This window comes from Gracilinanus agilis, chromosome 2, assembly GCF_016433145.1.
Source record: "Gracilinanus agilis isolate LMUSP501 chromosome 2, AgileGrace, whole genome shotgun sequence".
NCBI classification, from domain to species: domain Eukaryota; kingdom Metazoa; phylum Chordata; class Mammalia; order Didelphimorphia; family Didelphidae; genus Gracilinanus; species Gracilinanus agilis.
This window is the reverse complement of record NC_058131.1, coordinates 241,989,420-242,010,767: the sequence shown is the minus strand read 5'-3', so window position 1 is coordinate 242,010,767 and position 21,348 is coordinate 241,989,420. Positions and strand designations below refer to the sequence as shown.

The window sequence follows — 21,348 nt, the reverse complement described above, 5'->3', positions numbered from 1 at the left end:
TGTGAGGAACAAATGAGACACTCGTAAAAAGTGTTTAGCATAGTGCTATATCAACACTTAAGCCCTTCACTTCTACATAAGAAATCTATATAAATTCTATACATTCCCATCAATCAAAACAATCATTTCAATTCTAAATAAGTAAAAGCTTATTATGTCAAGAATTTACATTCAATATTTACCAAAATGAACATGATTAGGGGCCCTTTTTCTAGAAAGCATATTAATATATTAATTCTAAAAGCCATTTGAAAGAATCTTCTATGTAGGGGTTTTTAACCTCTTTTTATGTTGTATAACCCCATCTTGGGAGAAACCTATGGACCCCTTCTCAGAATAATGTTTTTAAAAGCATAAAATAAACAGAGTATTATGAAGGTAACTAATTGTACTGAAATATAGTTATCAAAACATTTTATAAGTCCAAGTCTTAAAGTAATGAGAGCCCAGAACTATGGGAATAATCCCACAGTGCTCTCATTTTACAATTCAAATTGGTTGCCTTAACTGAGAAATGTTATTTCACATTATCTCCACAATACTTCTAATATGTTAATGTGCATAAGAGAACATCAGTTAACAGAGTACTGCTATGGAATTTTTTTTGAAACCTATAGTACAAATTATAGCATAGTTAAAGCAGCAAGTTCATTCTTAATAACACTATGCTATTATATCAGTAACATGACAAAAACTAATGATTGAACTGTTTTCCTTTTTTTTATTTTTATTGTATAGAAATAGCAAATGTTCTATTAACTATTAAGATTTCATTACTAAAATTATGATTTTAAATTATGTATGTTATCCAACAAAATGGCTACACTTTTGAAAAGATTAAAGTATTTTAACAAGCCTTACTGATGCTTTCCTTTTATACTAAAGTTGGAGGAGTCATTCAATATATCTTCTTTTTACAAGATGGCCTCATTTTGAAAGAAAATGGATGCGATAAAATTTTACATCAAGTCAGCATGTTACCAAGAAGGTTTTTTGTGTGTTCTGAATTTGATTAATACAAGCCAAGGTCACTTCCTGAAAGATGCCTACCACTGCAGCTGCAGGCAAACTAGGCTCTGGTGTGCTCTGAGGCTGGGGGAAGGGAATGGGTGTTGGCATTTAATAACATTGAAGTCCTCTGAATTCTGGGTACTATATAATAAAAAAACAAAATACTCCCCAGGGTACCAGAAATATCAAAATTAAAAGATTTCTATTCTCCTTTCAGTTTTTAAAAAGGTTAAATTATTAAAATGTACCTAAGTTGCGCATACGGAGAAAACATTACAGGGCATTCTTTGTACAACACCGTTAAATCATTTTGGATAATACTGCACAAATTATTAAACGCAATCTGTAAAAACCTTTGCATTCAATGCCTCTTGCCATGCAATATACCTATATATTCTAAAATACAACCTGTGAAGTAAGTGGAATCATAAGAGAGCCACATTATTAATTTTATAAAGAACCTCAAAAAGCCGAACAGCCACCCATGGTGAAAGTTCAATACACAAAACCTTTCATAAGACTTAAATTCAATGTCCTTGTCTAGACATTTCAATAAGCCTATACAAGCCTACTTTTGTTGTGCTCAACCAAAAATATATTTTAAAAACAAAGATATTTAGCCAACAAGCAAAATTTCACAAAATATTCACCAAGGTACCAAACTAAATGCAGGAACCTCTACAATTTTATTAATCCTCTATGTTTAATTTTTGAGTAAAGTGGGGTTGCCTGTTACTTTTTTTTTCTACCCACAAATGTTTCCTGCTCCAATTTATGGACTAGTCTGTAGACATTCTCTCTAGATTGTTATAGAAGTTCTTCCAAAAACATCTGGAACTCCATGGAATTGCTGTCAATGGCCCATTTTTCCTGGCTTGTTAGTACAATATCTAGGAAAATAGGAGCTCCCAAACTGTTAAAACTCTGAACCACACAACACAAAGCCTTATGATTTCTTATCTTTGCAGGATGTTCAAAAAGCATTATCTTTTTCCGAAATAGCTTTTCAGGATACAATTTTGTCCCTCCCTTGTGCTCCCCACCCTGTTCTTCCCCTCATGCAGGTCTGCCCAGTTACTTAAAGAAACAGGAATATTTGATATCAGATATTTAGAAATTAGATTTGCCTTAGATTGATTCTGGTTAACAGACTTTTCCAATGTAATGACTGGCAGGAAAAGACTTATTTAATTTTTTGTAGAATTCTTTATTTTGCAAAGTGCTTTTAAATTATTTCATTTAAAATTAAGCCATTCTCCGGTTCCTGGAACCTAAAAAAAAAAAACTCTAGCCAACACTCCCAGTATTTGAAGTTCACACAGTGGGTACCCACTGGACAAATTAAATTAGATCCTAATTCGAAAATCAGTGGAATAACCTATCATAGGACTGAAGTGTTGGAGAGGGCTTATTTAAGGTGAACAAGAGGAAAGGCTGTAATTCATCTGCACTTCACATATTTAGAAAAGAAAAAAATTGTTTTCAGTTTTCTTCGATTTTTCTTTTTCTCATGCTTTTTTGAATTTTTAAACACTAAATTACTGCTGCTACCAGTGATGTGACTGTCGTGATTATGTACAATTTTTGCTTTTTCAAGGAAAACCAAGAGTTACATGAATCACCTCCCTTCCCTTAGAATGTAAAGATGCAAAAAGGAAGGGATATGTAAGTATTCAAGCGCCAATCCCCCACTCAGCTGCCTTGTCTGGAGTACAGAATCTGTTAGAAGATAGCTTAAAAGGACAATGAGAGAACTAAAAACTACTGCTTAGTCCCAGACCATGTTTAAATTCCAAACCTAAAAGTTGAAAGCAAATAAAATTCAAAATTCAACATGGAGCTTAAAGAAAACTTTACAGTCATTTAATTTAACCCCCTTGTTTAGAGAAAAGGAAACAGCAATCTAAAGAGGGCACAGGGCCATTATAGAAGCAGCCTAATATAATGAAAAGGTCCATCTCCTCACATGGTTCTTTTCCTGTCCACCTGGCATCATTAAATGAGATGTGGTACCCCAAAATAAAATGGGTTGAAAGATGAAAGCCTAAGGGAAAAATTTTAAGCAAGCTGAAGCCAAGTAGATATAGCACCTGTCAATGTGGTTTTAAAAGGACTAAAAGTTTGGAGAATCACTGGTTTAGCTTAGAAAAAAATCTGTTAAATATTCACAGGGGCTTTAAACAATGTCTTTTTTAAATCATTAACCATTTTCTGTTATATCGAGCTTAATCACTTGAATAATATTACTAAGAAGATTGAAGAGTAGAATAATTTATGTAAAAGTTCTTTTAACTATTTAAAATGTTATCAAAATATCCAAATCTTCTTCCATTATATCTATTTCTTTAAGAGCATACTGGACCCAGAGGTGATCCAAATGTGGAGTTTTCTAATTTCTAAATGTAACACCCGTTTCCTGATTAGAAAAATGGTGGACCAAAGTTTCTTCTAACCCAAAAATTCCTTAACAACTAAGAATATTATTAACCATTCTCCTTCCACCAGCCTCAAGAACAAAACACTGATCAATGAGAATCCAGACTCCAAACCCCTGTTTCTAACCTTATCTTAAAAAGAATCATACTTAAGGCCAGCTACACATCACTAAAAAAAAAAGATTTCCCTACTCATGTCTTGAAGACCAATAATTTAACATACTTTTTTGCAGTAATTTGCTGATAAGACATTTATAACTGCTGATAAGGCACTAGGTTCTGAATGAAATTTCCTCATGCCATACACTTCAAGTATCTCAAAATAAGTATTAATTTCAAATGTTTTTTCTTAACTCTTTAGGTATATGGTCATATGACAAGCCTCACAGCACTCTGAATTCATGCACTAATCACATATAGTATAGTTATTACAGGTTTTAACTCAATATGAAATTGCAAATTCATGTAGGGAAGGGATTTATTTATCTTTGTATACCCTTCAGTTCTAGAAACACTATTAACCAAGGAAAGCAATAGGTCTAAAATGCAGCACAAGAAAAAGAAAAATGAGCAGTCAATAAATTCATGATTAAATTTATAATATCTTGGGTTCCTGGAAAAGGTGCTCTAAATTCAAGGACCACTTATATTTAGTTTTGACATATTATACAACTAGTATTATAATTATGAAACTGACTTTAAGATGGCAAAATGGTCACATTCATGAAATATCACAATTCTAAAAAGATTTTATTACCATATTATTTATTACCATAGTACTACAGAATACATTCAATTCTATCATTGATACCAGTCAATAACTTTTTAAAGGAAATCATCTTAACATGCATACTTGGACTTATCAGTTCTCTGCAATTTAAACACATCTTTCCTCAGCAATAAATTCAGTGAATTGTTTCTTGAAATTGTCAGTGTCCACTATGATATCATATATGCAAAAATGTAAAATGTGAAAATTTAAGGCACTCATTGATCAGTATTTCAAATGAATAGATAGCCTAGGTATAAAAAGTCACAAATTGAAAAAAGAAGAGATATTTTAATATAAATAGTAAAAGATAGCGAAGAAAAAGTGAATTGTTCTGGTTATATAAAATTGAAAGGTTTTTGAACAAAATCAAATGAGACAGAAAATAGTTAACCAAGTAATAAATCTTTTCAGCAAATTTCTCTGATAAAAGTTTGACTATCCAAACTATATAGGGAATTGGCATCTAAGAGCATGAGCTATTTTCCAAGCAAGGGAGAAAGGATATGAACAGGCAGTTCTCAACATAAATACAAGCTTTCAAAAATCATGTGAAAAAATGCTCCAAATCACTAATAAAAAAAATACTAATAAAAACAACTGAGGTTTCGCCTCACACTCAGCATACTGACAAAGACAACGAAAGAGAAAAGTCAGTGTAGAAAGAACTGTGCAAAAACAACTGTTGATAGAGTAGTAAAAGAGTTCATTCATTTTTGAAAGCAATTAGAAATTATGAGATGAAAAGGACTCTTCAATCTATATAAACGAAAATATTTAAATTTTTATCTGCATTTCTTTTGTAATAGAACTGTAAACAAAGCAAATGACCACCAAATGGGTAGGGTTAAATAAATATGAATGTATTTGAAATACAGAAAAGTATTGTAAAGACTTCTAAGAAATGAAAAAGGGAAGTAAATAAGATCCAGGAAACAATATACACAATAACTATGATAGAAAAACAAGTAAGAACAAAGCAAATGAAACTGAATGCTGTGAAATTATAACGAACAAGCATGGACCCAAAGAAAAGATAGGAGAAGACACATGCCACTTTGAAGAAGTCAAAGGGCTAGGAGTGTGGCATATGTTACTAGGCTGTTTTGATTTGTTGGTCAGATTATCTTGTTTGTTTGTTTTGTGTTTTTTAAACCCTTACCTCCTGTCTTGGTATAAATTCTAGACAGAAGAGCAGCAAGGGCTAGGCAATTAGGATTTAGTGACTTGCCCATTGGGATTTAGTGACTTGCCCAGGGTCATACAGCTAGGAAGAATCTGAGGTTATACTTAAACTCAGGTCCTTCCAACTCCAGGCCTGGTGCTCTATTCACTGTGCTACCTAGCTGCCCCTGTTGACTAGTTTTGATGCTTTGTTTTCTTTTTGGCTCTTCTATAAGGAACTGCTCTCCAAGGTCAAGGGTTAAATTGGGAAATGTAGTTGATATAAAAATGAAAGTATTCCAAAAATGTACTTTTTAAAAATCGTGAGTTATACCTTATACCTGATCAGATGGGAAAAAATGACAGAAAAGTAAATAACAATGGTTGGAAAGGCTATGGGAGAAAAGAAACACTAATGCACCACTGATGCTTCTAGAGCAGTTCAACCGATTAGACCCAAAAATTCACTAACCCACACATACCTTAAAACGGCAATACAACTATTCCCCAAAAAGAACAAAGAAGAAACTTCATATATTAAAATTTTTATATCAGCACTTTTTGTGATAGCAAAGAACTATAAATAAACTGATCAATCAAGCAAGCAAGCATTTATTAAGTACCTCCTATGTGCCAGGAGCTAAGATTATATACATACAGTGAAGTCATCCCTACTATTCACAAGGATCTTACATTTTATTGAAATAGATGTATGCATGTTCATACACACATATGTTATGTACACAGAGATATTGTGTATATGTAGATATATAAAAATAAATCCAAAGTATTTTGAAAGAAAAAAGTCAGCATTTGGGTGGATCAGGAAAGATTTCATGTAGAAAATGGTACTTGAATTTCTTTTTTTTACATTCCCGTCCTGGGAGATTTCAAGTTCAAAGCACAAAAAACAGGAAATAAGAGTGTATGTGTGAGAAAATGAGAGGTGGTCAGTCTGGTTGGAGGAAATACTGCAAGGAGGAGAAGAAACATACAAAGTGGATGAAAATATAGGTTGTAGTTTTAAAAACTAAATGGATTCATACATAATCCCCTTTTTTTGTTTTCCATTATGTTATGTGTCCTTTTTTTGTATGTGTTTAATAAATTCAGTGTAAAATATAAATAAGAAGCTAAACATAAAAGTCTGAACTTTATGCTAAGAAACAATAAGGCAGGAATGAAGTTTACTAAGTAGGGGAGAAACAGATTCTGAGACTTATTTAAGGGGGAAAATAGTTTTGGCAGCATTATGTAAAAGAAACTAGACTGGGGAGAATCTTGAGACAATGAGAACAATTAGGAGGCCATTTCAATAAACCTAGATGAAGAGTGATGAGAGGCTTAATTAAGACGGTATCTCTATAAATAGAAGATAGCTGTAAGAGATATAATGGAGGTGAAAATGTCAATATTTGGCAAATGACTGGGTAAGTAGGGTGAGGGAGAGTGAAGGGTAAGAGGCTGACAGCAAGTATTAGTGAGACTTTTTTTAAATATACAAAAGAGTTCAGAAAGGAACACAAACAAGCAATGGTACTGCTACTACTATATTAAATTTAATATATACTATATTAATACTGTTTATGAATACCAATATCATTAATCCTATTAATATTATGTTGTAATATACTATGTTAAAGTTAATATGTACAAAAAGCTATAAGATTGATAGTTTCATTTACAAATCATTTTCTATTTTCCTTGTATGTTGAAATGCATTAAGTTCATTAAAAATGTGTTAAAATTAAAGAAAAAAATTTTATCAACTTGCTGTGGAGAAGCTATTACATTATGAACTATAAACTGATAAAGAATTATTTTATTCCTAATGAATGAAAACTGCCTCAGTATTCATTTATATTGGTATTATCGATATTGCAGTTTACGGAATTGATTGAATGCTAATTTTTCCACAAAATGACCCATGTTATCAATAATTTGATGGTAGCTATAAAAGAACTCTGACTAGAAGAATGCAGTGCCTTAGCCAGATAATTCCAAATGATGACAAAAATATAATTAATGAATATTCAAAGGAATGCAACTTAAAAAAACCATATAGCCAATGGTGTTTTCTATTACACTCATAGACAGGTAAAAGATAGGTAGGAGGTAGATAGAAAGACATAAGACGGATGGATAGATGGATGGATGGTCAATCTAAACTACATGTCTGAGGATGGAAAAGTCTTTACTGATAGTCACCATTTCTCAAAGTAAAGTATAAATATGAAAAGTAGACAGGGAGTTCCTGTGTACTTGGTACATGAAATATCAAGATATTGACTGAAATGACCTTAAATGTGCCCCCTCCCTTCCTCAAATCTCTCCCTATTCCAATATATCCTCCATACAATTGCTGAAGTAATCTTAATTACAGAACATATTGTGTCACTACCCATTGCTCAATCCTTAAAGCTAAAAGCTCCCAATTTCTTCTAAGATACAATATGAAACCAAATTTTTCTTACTGCTCCCACTGCTCCCCTGGCCATACTCAACTGATTGCTATAGTAAAAATAAAGCATACTGAAGTCAATATCCAACCATACCTTTAATGGCTGAGCATTAACTGTGAGCAGGGACAGGAGAAGCAGAAACTACTTGGTATCACCTAGTAATATTACGGCACCATAAAGCAGTTAATTACAGTAATAATTCACGCAGACTTATCAATGAAGTAACTCAGTATCAGCCCATTTTACAGATAAGGTTACAAAAACATAAGTTAAGTACTTTGTTCTAAGGCAGCTAGTTTCAGGCAAGTATCAGATTTATGAGTCAAGAAAGCCCTTGGAAATCAGCCCTGTTAATTTTATAGAAGGTAAAGAAAGTCACCAAGACAAAGACATAAAAAGACAATGATGTAGCAGAGGATTTTCTCTAATGTTCAGGTCATGCCTTTAAAACAGAGCTCTAAAAATTTTAACAAGGAAAAAACACTCAAATAGAAAGTATCTATTTAGGGCTACATTACAGCCAGATGGAGACACATACTAAAATCTTCATCCTATAACAAAATCTAGAGTTTGAAATGGAAAATAGTGTTGTCATTCAAAGATTGATAGTGATGACTCATCATAAGGCTATCACCCAAGAAGGAAAGAATAGAAGAAAAATAAAGGAAACTGTTCAAAATCAAAACCAGAGTTCAATGATGCGAAACAAAGCATCTCCAAAAAGCAATTGTTAAAATGCTTGCACAATTCCCATCCCAAGATGAACCTAAGATGAACTTGTATCTTTTCAAATTACCTAATTAATAATCTTCATTCCCACTGCCTTCTTAATGATATTTAATGTAACACTGAAGAAAATCTTTCATCCACCACAAACCACACCATTTACATAAGTCAGTTTAAGACTTTTTAAGAGTGATTTGATTAGAAAATTTCTTGCCAATTCCTCTTATATATGCCTTTTGATTAATCTTTTTTAAAAATTTAACTTGTTTGAAAAGCAAACAAATCAGTATTTACATAAATTTAGGAAGTCAATATTATAAAAATTAATTCATAACTTCTGTACCATATCAAACTACCAAACAATTACTTTAAAGAACTAAGAACAATTCATAGGAACAAAAGGTCAATAATCTCAGGGGAAATAATGAAAAAATTAAGAAGGAAAGCGTAGAACTCCAACTATACTAAAAAATAGTGATTTTTAAAAAACCTATTTAGTGCTAGTTAAAAAATGGAAAAGGTCAGGTATAAATAACTGTCCAAAAGCAACTGAACATAGTATAGTAGCATAGTGTTTGATAAACCCACAAAGATATTCCAACTACCATGGTAAGAACTCACTATCTGATAAACTTTTCTGTGAAAGCTAAAAAGCAATCTGGCAAATATTAGGATTAGAACAATTTCTCACCAAGAAGCTCCAAATGAACATAAGGCCTAGATATACATAAGAGATCATAGAATCAACAAATTAGAGGTGTAGGGAATGAAGTATGGATAGGGGTAGAATTTTTGACCAACAAGTAACAGAGTATCACAGAAGAGAAAATGAATAATTTTGATCTCATAAAATTAAAAAGCTTCTGAATAAATAAAATTTATGCAATAAGAATTTAAAAAATTACAGAAAAGATATAAAGTTTCCCTAATAAATATCTAACATTCAAGATTTGTAGGCAAAATAATTAATGAATTGTTGATAGGGCTATGAAGAGATTTAACAATTCTGAAAAATATTTAGAACCAGTCACTAAATTGTGCTTCCCCTTAGACCAGTGATGGGCAAACTAACTACCTCCTGTGGGCCAGATTGCGGNAGAAGATCAAAAGAAGAGATGGACTCTCTACCTTTGAATGTTTATAGTCTCATAGGAGAGATGGGATATGTATACGCATAACTTAATCAAATAAACCCAGAAGGTAGTGTTACCATGATTCTCTAAATTCCAGACCTCTCTATTTATCAGACTTCAGTCTGTTAAAAACAAATCATAAATAGTTTTTCATGTGCTTCCCACATGCATGCCTCTTAGCTCTAAAGTGAATTTTTAAATTTTTCTATTATAATCTTATCATATAGAGGCAGCTCATAGTACAGGGTAGTACATAGTACATAGTACTGCTCATAGAGCAGTAGATCTGGAGTCAGGAAGACCTGAGTTCAAATCTGACTTCAGACCTTTACTAGATGTTTAATGCTGGGCATACCACCTATTTGCCTCAATTTCCTCATATGTAAAATGGATAGGTAGCACCTAATTTCCAGGATTGTTGTGAGGATCAAATGGGATAAAATTTGAAAAAAAGTACTTAGGACAGTGCCTAGAACAAATTAAGTTCTATGTAGATGCTTATTTCCTTTCCCTTCCCTATTATAAATCATTATTTTGATCTCTTTTCCCATTAATATTAATTTTTTGTCTCTCTGGCCTCTCTTCAAAACCAAGTATTTGCATGAAGAAATGCCCGCTGGAAATATTTTTACTTTAAAAAATTCATGAAGACACAAGGGATTCTAAGGAGAAAGTAGCAGCAATCTTCTGGATGATGGTCCTTCATGATGCTGCATTCCCACCTTCAGTGTTGTTTCGTGGAACAAGTGCTAAAACCATTTCATTCACATTGATCTTGAGCTCTTTTAATGCCAGGAGGTGATCGCCTGACTCTGTTGTTATTCTCCATTTGGATCCAGTTTTTATGTAAAAATCAAATGGCTTCTGCATCTCTCATCTGTTTGTATTTACTGCTGCCTCAGCCTATGTCTTCTTTTCTTTATAGTCACCCAATAAGCCAACAATTCCTCAAGAGAAAATCCGGCCTCTGACAAGTTTAGATCACCCTCAGAGTCCTTTCTATGATCCTGAGGGAGGTTCCATCACTCAAGTAGCAAGAGTTGTCATCGAGAGAATTGCAAGAAAGGTATGGGGGTGAGCCTTCAGTTGACTGGGCAACCAGAGAATCATCTCGGTAAAGTCAGTTCCCTGTCACCAGAGTTGTCCCGACTCCATTGCAAACAGTCAGCATAACCCTCCTAAGACTAAAGAATCTCAGTAGTTCAACCTGTAGCCAAAGTATGAAGTCCACCCCCAGCACAGCTGAAGAATCGCTTTCCAATTCTAAACCAATCCATTTAATTTTCAGACAACTATAATTCTTAGGAAATTTAACATTTTTATTTTGAGCAAAAGAGTCTCCTGTGTTTTTTAGCTCCTTTCTTGGTTATCCTTTCTGAGACCAAGAAATTGCTTGCTATTCCTTCCATATAATATCCCTTTAGATAATTAAAGATATTTGTCCTGTCCTCCCTCAGTCTTCTCTTTCTCAGACTAAATAGCATTGTTATTCACCCAGTCCTCATGATACACAGTGTTGACACCTCTCACCATCTTGGTTGACATCTGAGCATATGTGCCACTGCCCTTCTTTGGGTGTAGTGCTCAGAAGTTGACATGACATTCCACATACGGTTTTGATCAGAGCACAAGAGGGCTCTAACCTGCCTTAGTCTCAAAAAATGCTGCTATATATATCTCCAATAAAATTGGTATTCACCAGGTTAGTAACACAAATAAGGGTTCCTGGTCCTCTTTAGTAAAATGCCAACCAGATATCATAAAAGATGAGATGCCCTCTTTTATAGGAACATGATTCCTGACCTTCAGTATGTGAATCATTTAATAGGTAAGGAACAGCAACAACACAAAAAAGCAACCTGATTCCTATCTATCTTGAAGTAGACATCCTAATGAATCTGAAGATCAGATGATTTCTTCCCACACTGTCCCCCCAGGATGCTAAATCATAGTCACAAAGTTTCTTTGCTTTGCTTTACCTCTCAGAGTCTGATCTTATCTCATTTATGGGTAAATCTTAAGCCCTTATAAAGGTCTATGAATTGAGGCACAAAATATTCTGTTTTAGGTGCTGTCTGTTGATTTATCTTTCAAACAAATACATGCCTTCCTTTAATTTCCACTTTCAAAAAAACTTTCTCTGCAGGGGGAACAATGCAACATCGTGCCTGATAATATTGATGATATCGTGGCTGATCTGGCTCCAGAAGAAAAAGATGAAGGTACTCCCGATTGTTTTTATAGTTTAATTACATTTTTGCTACACAAGCATTCAGTTTATTTCACCCTCCAGTGTATCTTGGATATATCATCTTTGTGATGATACAGCCAAACAAGAATGTGTTTCTAATGCTGAATGAGAAAGAAACCAAAGAAAATGGATTTATTGAAGGGGTAGGAGTGAGAGATGGGATAATTAAAGGAAGAAAATCCTACAAGAAGCCTTAGGTAAATGAGATTATAGATCTACAGCCAGAAGCACATAAACCCAATCCCCTTATTTTACAAATTGGGAAATTGAGGCTCATGAGGTAAAGTGACTCTTGGGGTTCTCAAGGTAGTGACTATCAGATGTAAGATTTGAATCCAAATCCTCTAACTCCAGGGCTCATTCCATTGTACTACATTGCTTTCCAGTTGGGGAGGGGATAGGATTAAGGACATCAAAAGAAAATTGGCCTTGATAAGGAGTCACACTTCTTTCTCTGAGCCAAGAGAGAAAGAAGAAAGGATAGATGAAGACAGATGTTTTGAAATGGGGAGAAGTATGGAGGGGGCTCTGATTGAATGATATGAATGGAGGTCATCTACTTTCACTTATTTATTTGTTGTTTAAATTAAAATAGTCAAGTAACTCCCTTCCCTCCCCTCCCCTTTTAGAGAAGGCACCATGGGGCAAAAAGATAAGTGTATACATAAAACTTTGTCTTATTTCCATTTGTGAGTTCTTTGTGTGAAGGTGGACATAAACAAGTCATTCTACAAACAATATTTTTATTGCTGTTTATAATTTTCTTTTGGTTCTGCCTGTTTCACTCTGTAACTTCATGTAGATCTTGTTTTTTACCAAAAATAACCTGTTTGTCATTCCTTACCTTGCAGTCGCATTCCATCACAAGGGTATATAAGAGTGTGAAACTGTATATATGTGGCAAAGAAGAGACAGGATTGCAATAATTGGGGTTTTAAAAAATAATTTTAATTCTTTTTAATAAATTATATATAAATTCATATATATAATTTTATGTAAATTTTAATAAATAATGAAATGCTTTTAACTCTTCATTGGATATCAACTGTTTCAATGACATCAACAGATGCTAACTGAAAACCTACTAAATCCAAGACCTAATTCTGGGTGCTATAAGACATTTAAAGAGGGGCAAGTGGGTAGCTCAGTGAATTGAGAGCCAGGCCTACAGACAGAAGGTCCAAGGTTCAAATCTGACCTTAGATGCTTCCTAGCTGTATAACCCTGAGCAAGTCACTTACCCCTGATTGCCTAGCCCTTACCCACTTCTGCCTAGGAACCAATCCACAGTGTTGATTCTAAGATTAAAGAAAAGGGTTTAAAAAAAAGACATATAAAGATGTTTAGATGAAACTGAATGTACACATACACATGCATGTGTACATACAAACAGTATTTACCTATTTATATATATAGATGCCCACACACACACACTTTGGTACCTATATATGTATATTCAGCAGTTTCAACTAAAAATCTTCTAGATTGGCAAAGGACATCATTGTACATTTTATAGTTCTTAGATTAAGGTCTTGGATTAAGTAGGTTTTCAATTAGTATCTGTTGAATAAATTAATGAACCAGTTGATATTTAATAAAGAGTTCTTCCCTAAAATGATTGTTAATTGCTAATTTTTATAATCTATTTTTCTATCTGATTTTCCTTATTTAATCATCCTTTCTCTCACTCATGGATCTGTAGACTGTTTTCATTGGTTCCTTCTCATATATAACTACAGGTTGTTAGGTCTCCCAAGCCCATATAAAAGTTTCCTCAAATGTACTCTTTGAGCAAGCAACTATCCTATCTCCCTTTTAAGCTAAATTCCTCTAGTAGCATACACTTACTGCAGTCTTACTACTCCCTCACTCCTCAACAAAGCACAGGACATATTTGGGAGACAAAGTAGTACAGTGTGATTGAAGTGCATAGAAGAGTGCAATATAAAATAAGATGTCAAAGGCAGAGAGGTATCGAATTGCAGAAGGCCATGAATGTCAGCAAAAGTAGTCAAGATTTTACTCTAGAGGTGAGAAGGTGTCATGGGCAATTTGGGGACAGAGAAGTGATGTGAAAAGATTTATGTTGAAGGAAGATTAAGCAATCTGGCAGCTGTGATGAAGGATGAGCCAGAGAGAGAAATAGCAAATGAGGAGACTTGTTAGAAAGTTATTTCTTAGTCCAGGCATGTGGGGATGAGAGTCTGTACAGTTATTAATAGTGGGGATCAAGAAGACTCTCTAGGTGCAGAGATATTGGACAGAGGGGTATAATCTATGTGAGTTGGAAAATGATTAGATAGATGAGAAATAAAGATGAAAGAATCTACGATGCCATCAAAGTTTTGAACTTGAGAGATAGTAGTAGTGCCACACAGAAATAGTGAAGTCAAAAGAAGCAGTTTTGGAGAAAAATAGTAAGCAAACTTTCTGACATGCTGAATTTAATGTGCTGATTGGGCATTGTAATGGATGTTCTATTCTGATGCTTAGGAAGATGATGATATCAGGAGCTGAAATGATAAACTGGGGAATCATCTGGATAGAGGTGATCATTGAAGCTATGGTACTAAATGACATTGCAAAGAGAGGGAAAGAGGAAAAAAAGAAAATCAGGTACAGAACTTTGGAGAGTACTCTTATTAAGGGTTTAAGAAGATGAAGAGTTAGGTAACAAGACCAAAAAATGAAGAAATAAAACATTTATAGCAGTTCTCTTTGGGGTGGCAAAGAACTGGAAATTGAAGGAATGGACATCAATTAGGGCAGTGATGGACAAACTGCCGCCCCCTGAAATATTCTATCTGCTGGGGTGACATTATTCCTAATCTGAGGAATACAATGAGCAGGATACAATACAATGAAACAGCCAAGGATGCTGTGGAATGACTTTGGCATCTTTGATCATGACCAAGCTCTAAGTGTTCATGGCTCTTAGAACAAATTGTTCTTATCTTCCAATATTGATAGAGGTAGTCTTCACATGTTTCAAGGTAGATATCCCCACCTACAACTGACTAATGGTTTTGAGACTAGTTAACCTCCACCTTTTTAACTCATCTGCCAAGATGGTTTTACCAGAGTGTGACCACTGCAAATGTTACAGCTTCTTGGAGCCACAGGTGAGATTTGAGTGCCAGGTGAACATTAAAGGTAAGTAAGCAGCATTGAAAAGGGTTAAGCAAGTCATCGCACGAAGAGTACTAGTCCTCCTTGAATATCTACACATCCCAAGAGAGTACAATACTATATAAAATGTACTACTTTATTATTACTGAATTTTATTTTAATAATCTTACCATGTGTTTAACTTATCAATTAAACTTTATTATAAATATGTACAAGAAAATCATGTTATATATGGAATCAGCAAGTGTTCCTCAGTTTCAACCATCCTCCATAAGTCTTGAAACAAATCCCCTGCAGATACAGGGGCCCTCCTGTACATAACTACCTGAAGAGATTAAATTTATTAAATTTATTAGACGAATACAGAAAAAAAATGTATAAGGAAAGATACATGTTTTCTCAAAGAGATGTCATTCCCCTGATTTTAGAAAGAAAACTCTTATATGTAAAAATGAAATTTGGGAGATGCCATCTTTAAGTATATATATATATATGTATTTTCTATGGACACATGGAAATTATCAAACTACATTTCCCGTGGTCCAACAGGTTTCTGGTTCCGGTTCTTTGGGCGTGGGGACGCCTATGTCTCCACGCAGAGAACAGTTTAAATCTCCTGGGTTAGGAGGGAGTGGCCCTCTTGGCCAGAAGACTTAGGAAGAGACAATAGGAGGTAACAATAATGGCTGGGCGGCAGTTTTGAATTCTTACAAGCGCGTGGTCTAATGACTTTATCTATCAGCATTTATTATTTTTTATCTTAATATATAACAGTCAACACTCTTTTTCCAAAGTTTCCATATACTGATTAACATTTATATTTATAAATTCTTTCAATAACCTGATACATTACTGTTTCAGTAAGATGAATTCAAGGACACTGAGGTGGTATCTCATCTGTCCATTTTTCTATTAAGCTTTTTTTTTTCCTATTCTACCCACTATAAAAATAATTATCATTAATAGAGAAATCAAATAAAATAGGAGTTGATTGTTTCTGAGAATATGCCTACTTAATGGAGAAAGCAAGATGATAAAATGGTAGAGGTTACCAGAGGACTTGTGGCAGTAACATCAGCAGAAACAGATAGGCTGCAAGGGAAAGAGTACCAAAAAAACACCTTTGGCTATTTGACTAGACCAGTGATGGGCAAACTTTTTAAAGAGGGGCCAAAGAAAAAGAAATGCTCATCTGTCGGTCTATTTCTAAGGCAACTCTTTTGAAGTTTCATTGTATTGTATCCTACTCATTGTATTCGTCAGATTAGGAATAATGTCAGGCAGCAGGATAGAACATTTCTGGGGGCTGGATCTGGCCTGCAGCTGTAGTTTGCCCATCACTGGACTAGACAATGCCAGCTCAGAGGTGATTTGTAAAATGGCTAATGATCTGCCTTTCAAACTGTTGTGTTTCAGAGTATTAGCTTCCCAACTGACTTTTAGTAGCAATAAATTAGGTAGAGGATTTGGTTGCTAATGGTCTTTAAGGAACATTGGGAACTCTAGCACTATGACTAGTTATATGTAGGAATAAAAGAATCTGTTCTATATCAAAAAAAGAAAAAGAAAAAAGTGATAGCACAACAGAACTAGAATGCAAAGAATGTGCCACAGTCCCAGATCAGACATCTATCTATGTGATCTTGGTCAAGTTTCTTCACCTCTGTGTCTCATCTGTAAATGAACTTAATCTGTAAAAATGAAGAACTGTACCATTAATTCTATGAGTACATTCACCAAATGTTAGGTCTGAAACAAACACTAGTTCAACCTAATCCAACCAACTCATTTCACTGAGAATGAAGAAAAGAAGTTATTGAAGAGATTTGCTCAAAGTGACATACTAATTCTTTCTTAGCTAAGACTATGATCCCTACAGGTATCCTACACAATTTTCACCATAGATAGTATCTTAAACAAAATGCTTTCTTCCAACTAATGCAATGTTTTTATGTGAATATTTTTATGATTAAAGAATCAAATGTATTGAATTTTATTATTGAAAGATGAACCTGAAGATATAGTGTAAGATTAAAATTAATATCCAATAACTCCAAGTATTATATTTTATAAGATTTATTAATAATCGCTTGAAGTTAAAGAAATAAAAAGAACAAAAGTCAAAACCTGAGTAAAGAAAAGTTTTCCCAGCCACATCCACAGGAAAAGAAAGACATGGGGTTACACACAAACTATATCCAAAACATAAAGACGAAATGTGAGAAGGAACATGGGATGCTGGGAGAGAGAGTTCTGGGGACCAGATTCTAATTCTACAATAGGAATGGCTCTACTCAAAAGAAGTTTACATTCTAATTGAATAGTCAAGAACATATACAAATATTCACATTTATATAAAACAAATAAATGCAAATATTAAAGGAAGTATGATGTGGAAAAAAGATATTAAAATGAAAGCAAAGAGAGAAATATATTCTAATAGAGATTCAAATATTAACTTACATACTATATGACTTTGAGAAAGTCTCAAGATTTTGAGAAAGACTCCAAACTTTGCTAAGCCTCAGTATTTTTTACCACTAATATAAGAAAAGCAACATGGCATGGTGGTCAGGGAGTCAACCTAGGAGCCAAGAAGGCCTGGGTTTAATTTTTTTGTACAATATCATACCAAAACCTTCAATCTACCTTCCTAGAAAACAAATACTGAGTACTAAGAAAAAGCAAAACTAGGATCATATCTACTCATGCAAATCCTAATATAATTATCTAATACCATTAAAATATTTTATACTTTCTTCTAAGTCTCTAACCCAATTTGATTGTTCAGGCTAACAGAGGCTTTGCTACAATGCTGAAGTGACTCTAGATTCTCCAACAATATGCCAGCAGACAGTATGAATTCTGGCAGATTCTCCAAATCAAGAAAAATTTCTTAAGGATCTGGCAACAAATTACATCTGGTTTCCAATAATTAGTCTAAGACAATCAATCAATAAACATTTATTATACACTTATGTGTAACAAAAGACTAGAGTAAAAATGGCCCTTGCTCTCAAGGGCCTTATATAACATAAACTATGTACATATCCATAAAATATACATCAATGTACCAGACATTATGCTAAGCCTCAAGATTCAAGTGAAATGATCCCTGCCCTTATTGAGCTTACAGTCTAACAAGGGAGAAACTTGTACATATTTATAGTATATACACAATGAGAGAGTTCCTTTGGGGAAAGGAAGATTAATAAGGGGGTCTGGCAAAATCTAATGGCTCCCTTTGCAGAACAACACTTTAAAATGCATAAAATATATAGGATTATAAGAGTATCAATTATATTAAAATACAGCTGCCAAATTATAAATTTTTTTAAAAAGTAATTCACAAACCCCTGATGAAGAGCTCCTGGGTTAAGGTTTCATTTTTTTTAAGGCATTTAAGTTAGTTCTTGAAGGAAATCAGAAATTCCAAGAAGTAGAGGTTAGGAAATAGTACATTTCAGGAATACCAGGTAACCAATGTAAACACAGAGATAGAGGATCCCATATAAGAAACAGTGAGCAAGCCAGTGGCTATATCCCAGGGTTCATGGAAGAGAATAATTCAGTCTAGGACCATGTTGGTGAAGGCATGGCACATGTGCCCTGGCATGCCAGAGGGGGCTGCTCCCCTCCCCATCTCCATCATGCCTGAGGACAATTTTCATGTGCTTTACCCCACTGTCCAGCAGCCCAATGAGAGCAATTCCTACCTCCACTGTCTGCATTAATGTGGGGTGGGGGTGGGGGATAGGGGAGCCTCACAGGCAGTTTGAAGGTGCAGTTTGGGAACATGATATCTAAAAGGTTCACCAACACTGATCTAGTACAACTGAAAACAATGTGTCCAGGTTGTGTGATCCTTAAATGCCAAAAAGAGGTTAACTCTTAATCTCATAGGTAATGAAGTTTACTGCTTCTTGGATTTCCACAGAGTATGTACAATGTACCTCAATCCACCTCACTGCTCTTAAAGTTCTCTCTTGAATAAGGTACTGTCTTCTGGAGTCCCTTCATAGTCTCCTACCACCGAGTCTCAACGATGCATACTAAGATCAAATATGTCTCCTCGCTTTAAGAGGTCTAGTTCATCCTGCTGGTTAGTCTTTCTTTGAGAATTTGAGTATAGATATCTAAAATCATAGCTTTCTATTACTGCCTTTTCCTTGGCTTTTACTTGCCATGACCTTTGAAGTATTTCAACTGTGAAGTTCAATCAAAGCAATTTGTCTCATAGTAATTTAACCTTCCAAGAAGAAAAAACATATGAATTATATTCTGTACACTCTTCTTTCTCTTCCATATTAGAGAAGGTAAAACTAGCAGGCGCAGAGAAGTAGGGAAGGAGAGGATAAAAGGGTTAGAAGATATGGGTGGCAGGGGCTGAGTTCATGAACACCACTGTAGCCTTCACTGGCAATTACAAGCGCGTGGTCTAATGATTTTATCTCTATCAACATGGCTTTAATTAAAATACTAATTTATATTATTATAGCAGCCTTTATTATTTTTTATCATAACACTTTGAAGAACCTGTATAGTTAATTCCATGTTCACAGTAGATACTTCATAAATGTTTGACTAATTGAGTTAAGTTAGTAAAAGAACACAGTGAGTCACAAAAATGAATGTCAAACAAAAGGAACCTAAATTTCTTCCCTGCTACCAAACTCCAATATTATCTAGTTCCCAAGCAGTCAATCCTTGGCCAAGTTCATAGCTAATATGATTTCACTCATCTTCATTTGAATTATATAACAAGACTGAAATAGTGATAAACTCTATTGTATTTTATTCTCTCAAAAATCACTCCACCCTGGAGGAAACTGGGTGGCTCAGTGGATTGAGAGCCAGGCCTAGAGCTGTGTGATCCTGGGCAAGTCATTTAACCCCCATTCCCTAGCCCTTACTGCTTTTCTGCCTTGGAACCAATACATAGTAGTGATTCTAAGATGGAAGGTAAGGATTTAAAAAAAAAAAAATCCCTCAACCCTGATGTTTAGTGTATTGTGGTTTTCTAAAACTCAAACTACTGACATCCTTTAACATATGCCCAATTGCTACCATTCTAACAGTTTGTGAAGTCTCAACTATGGCATTATTCTAATATTAAGATGAGTTAGGTCTAAAACATGTATGGAGAGAGGAGAATGAGGATTTCTTCAACCTTCTGGATCCTTCATATATTAGGAACTTTTCTGTATTAGAAGCAGTGGAGTACAGTTAATAGAGAGCTGGGTACTGTCTCTGTTACATATTAGCTGTGTGATCTGGGGCAAGTCATTGAACACTAAGTGCTCTAAGCAGGGAAGGTGCTGGCCTGATTGGCATAGAGAGAGCTTCCATACCTAGGAATTCCCTATATCAGTGCTGGCAAAGGTTTTCAAGTTTATGTGCCTTGACTGCAATTTCAAGCTGCCTGTGAGCCCTCTGCATTACCCCAAAGAGCAGAGGGAAGAAGTACTCGCTTTGGGTAACTGGTCTGAGGGACAGGGCATGCAGGGGGAACGGGGGTGCAGCACCCCAAGTGTTAGCTCTGCACACATGCCAATACTTCACCAACACTGCCCTATATCAATGAAAATTATGAGTCCAGTCCAAATATCTAGCTTTTCTGATAAACTCTGAAATATAAATTTTGGAGAATAACATAATATTTAGAGTAGCATAATACCTTGCTCCTCAGTCTTTAACAAAAATAACTTCTTAAAAATATGTGAAAATTAAATAAAACAATCAGGTAATTCCTATATGCTAAAGAAAAATATGGTACTCGATTGTACTATCTCCTAAATGCATTGTCATTTTAGCAAAAGGAAAGGACCACTTCTACTACTTCTACTTACTGACTTTCTCCTGTTGACTTTTGATCTACAGATTGGTGTATGTATTTCTGTCAAAGGACTGCTTGTAGACTATCGCATCCACTCATTCCTGCAAAGATTAGAAACAAAAAATTTACTACCATGTTGATAAAAGACTAAACTTTACAGGTCTAAATAAAAGAGATTAAATGACTAGCCCAAGATTACACAGCTATTTCTCTCATTTAGAACTCCCCCACAAAAAAAACTTTCCCCTCCCCAAAAAGTTTCTCAAAATGTCTAAGATGAAATATTTCTAATTATATTAAATAACAATAAATATTTTTAATTTAGAATGAATTAAAGATCTTATATACTTTAAGAATCTGGGATTTCATCAGCCTAGTTAACTCTCTCCACTGAAGCAGACTAAAACCCTTTTCATCTCAGTAGATGGCCTG

General features: G+C 34.4%; 1 protein-coding gene across 1 annotated transcript in view; it reads right to left on the bottom strand.

Annotated features, from left to right (window-relative positions):
• NCOA3 (nuclear receptor coactivator 3) overlaps window positions 1-20,989 on the bottom strand; it is a 155,463-nt gene extending 134,474 nt beyond the window's left edge. The window contains exon 1 of the mRNA XM_044663809.1: window positions 20,930-20,989. The gene's annotated coding sequence lies outside the window, so the exon portion shown is untranslated. The remainder of the gene's footprint in view (window positions 1-20,929) is intronic.
• Between the last annotated feature and the right edge of the window lie 359 nt (window positions 20,990-21,348).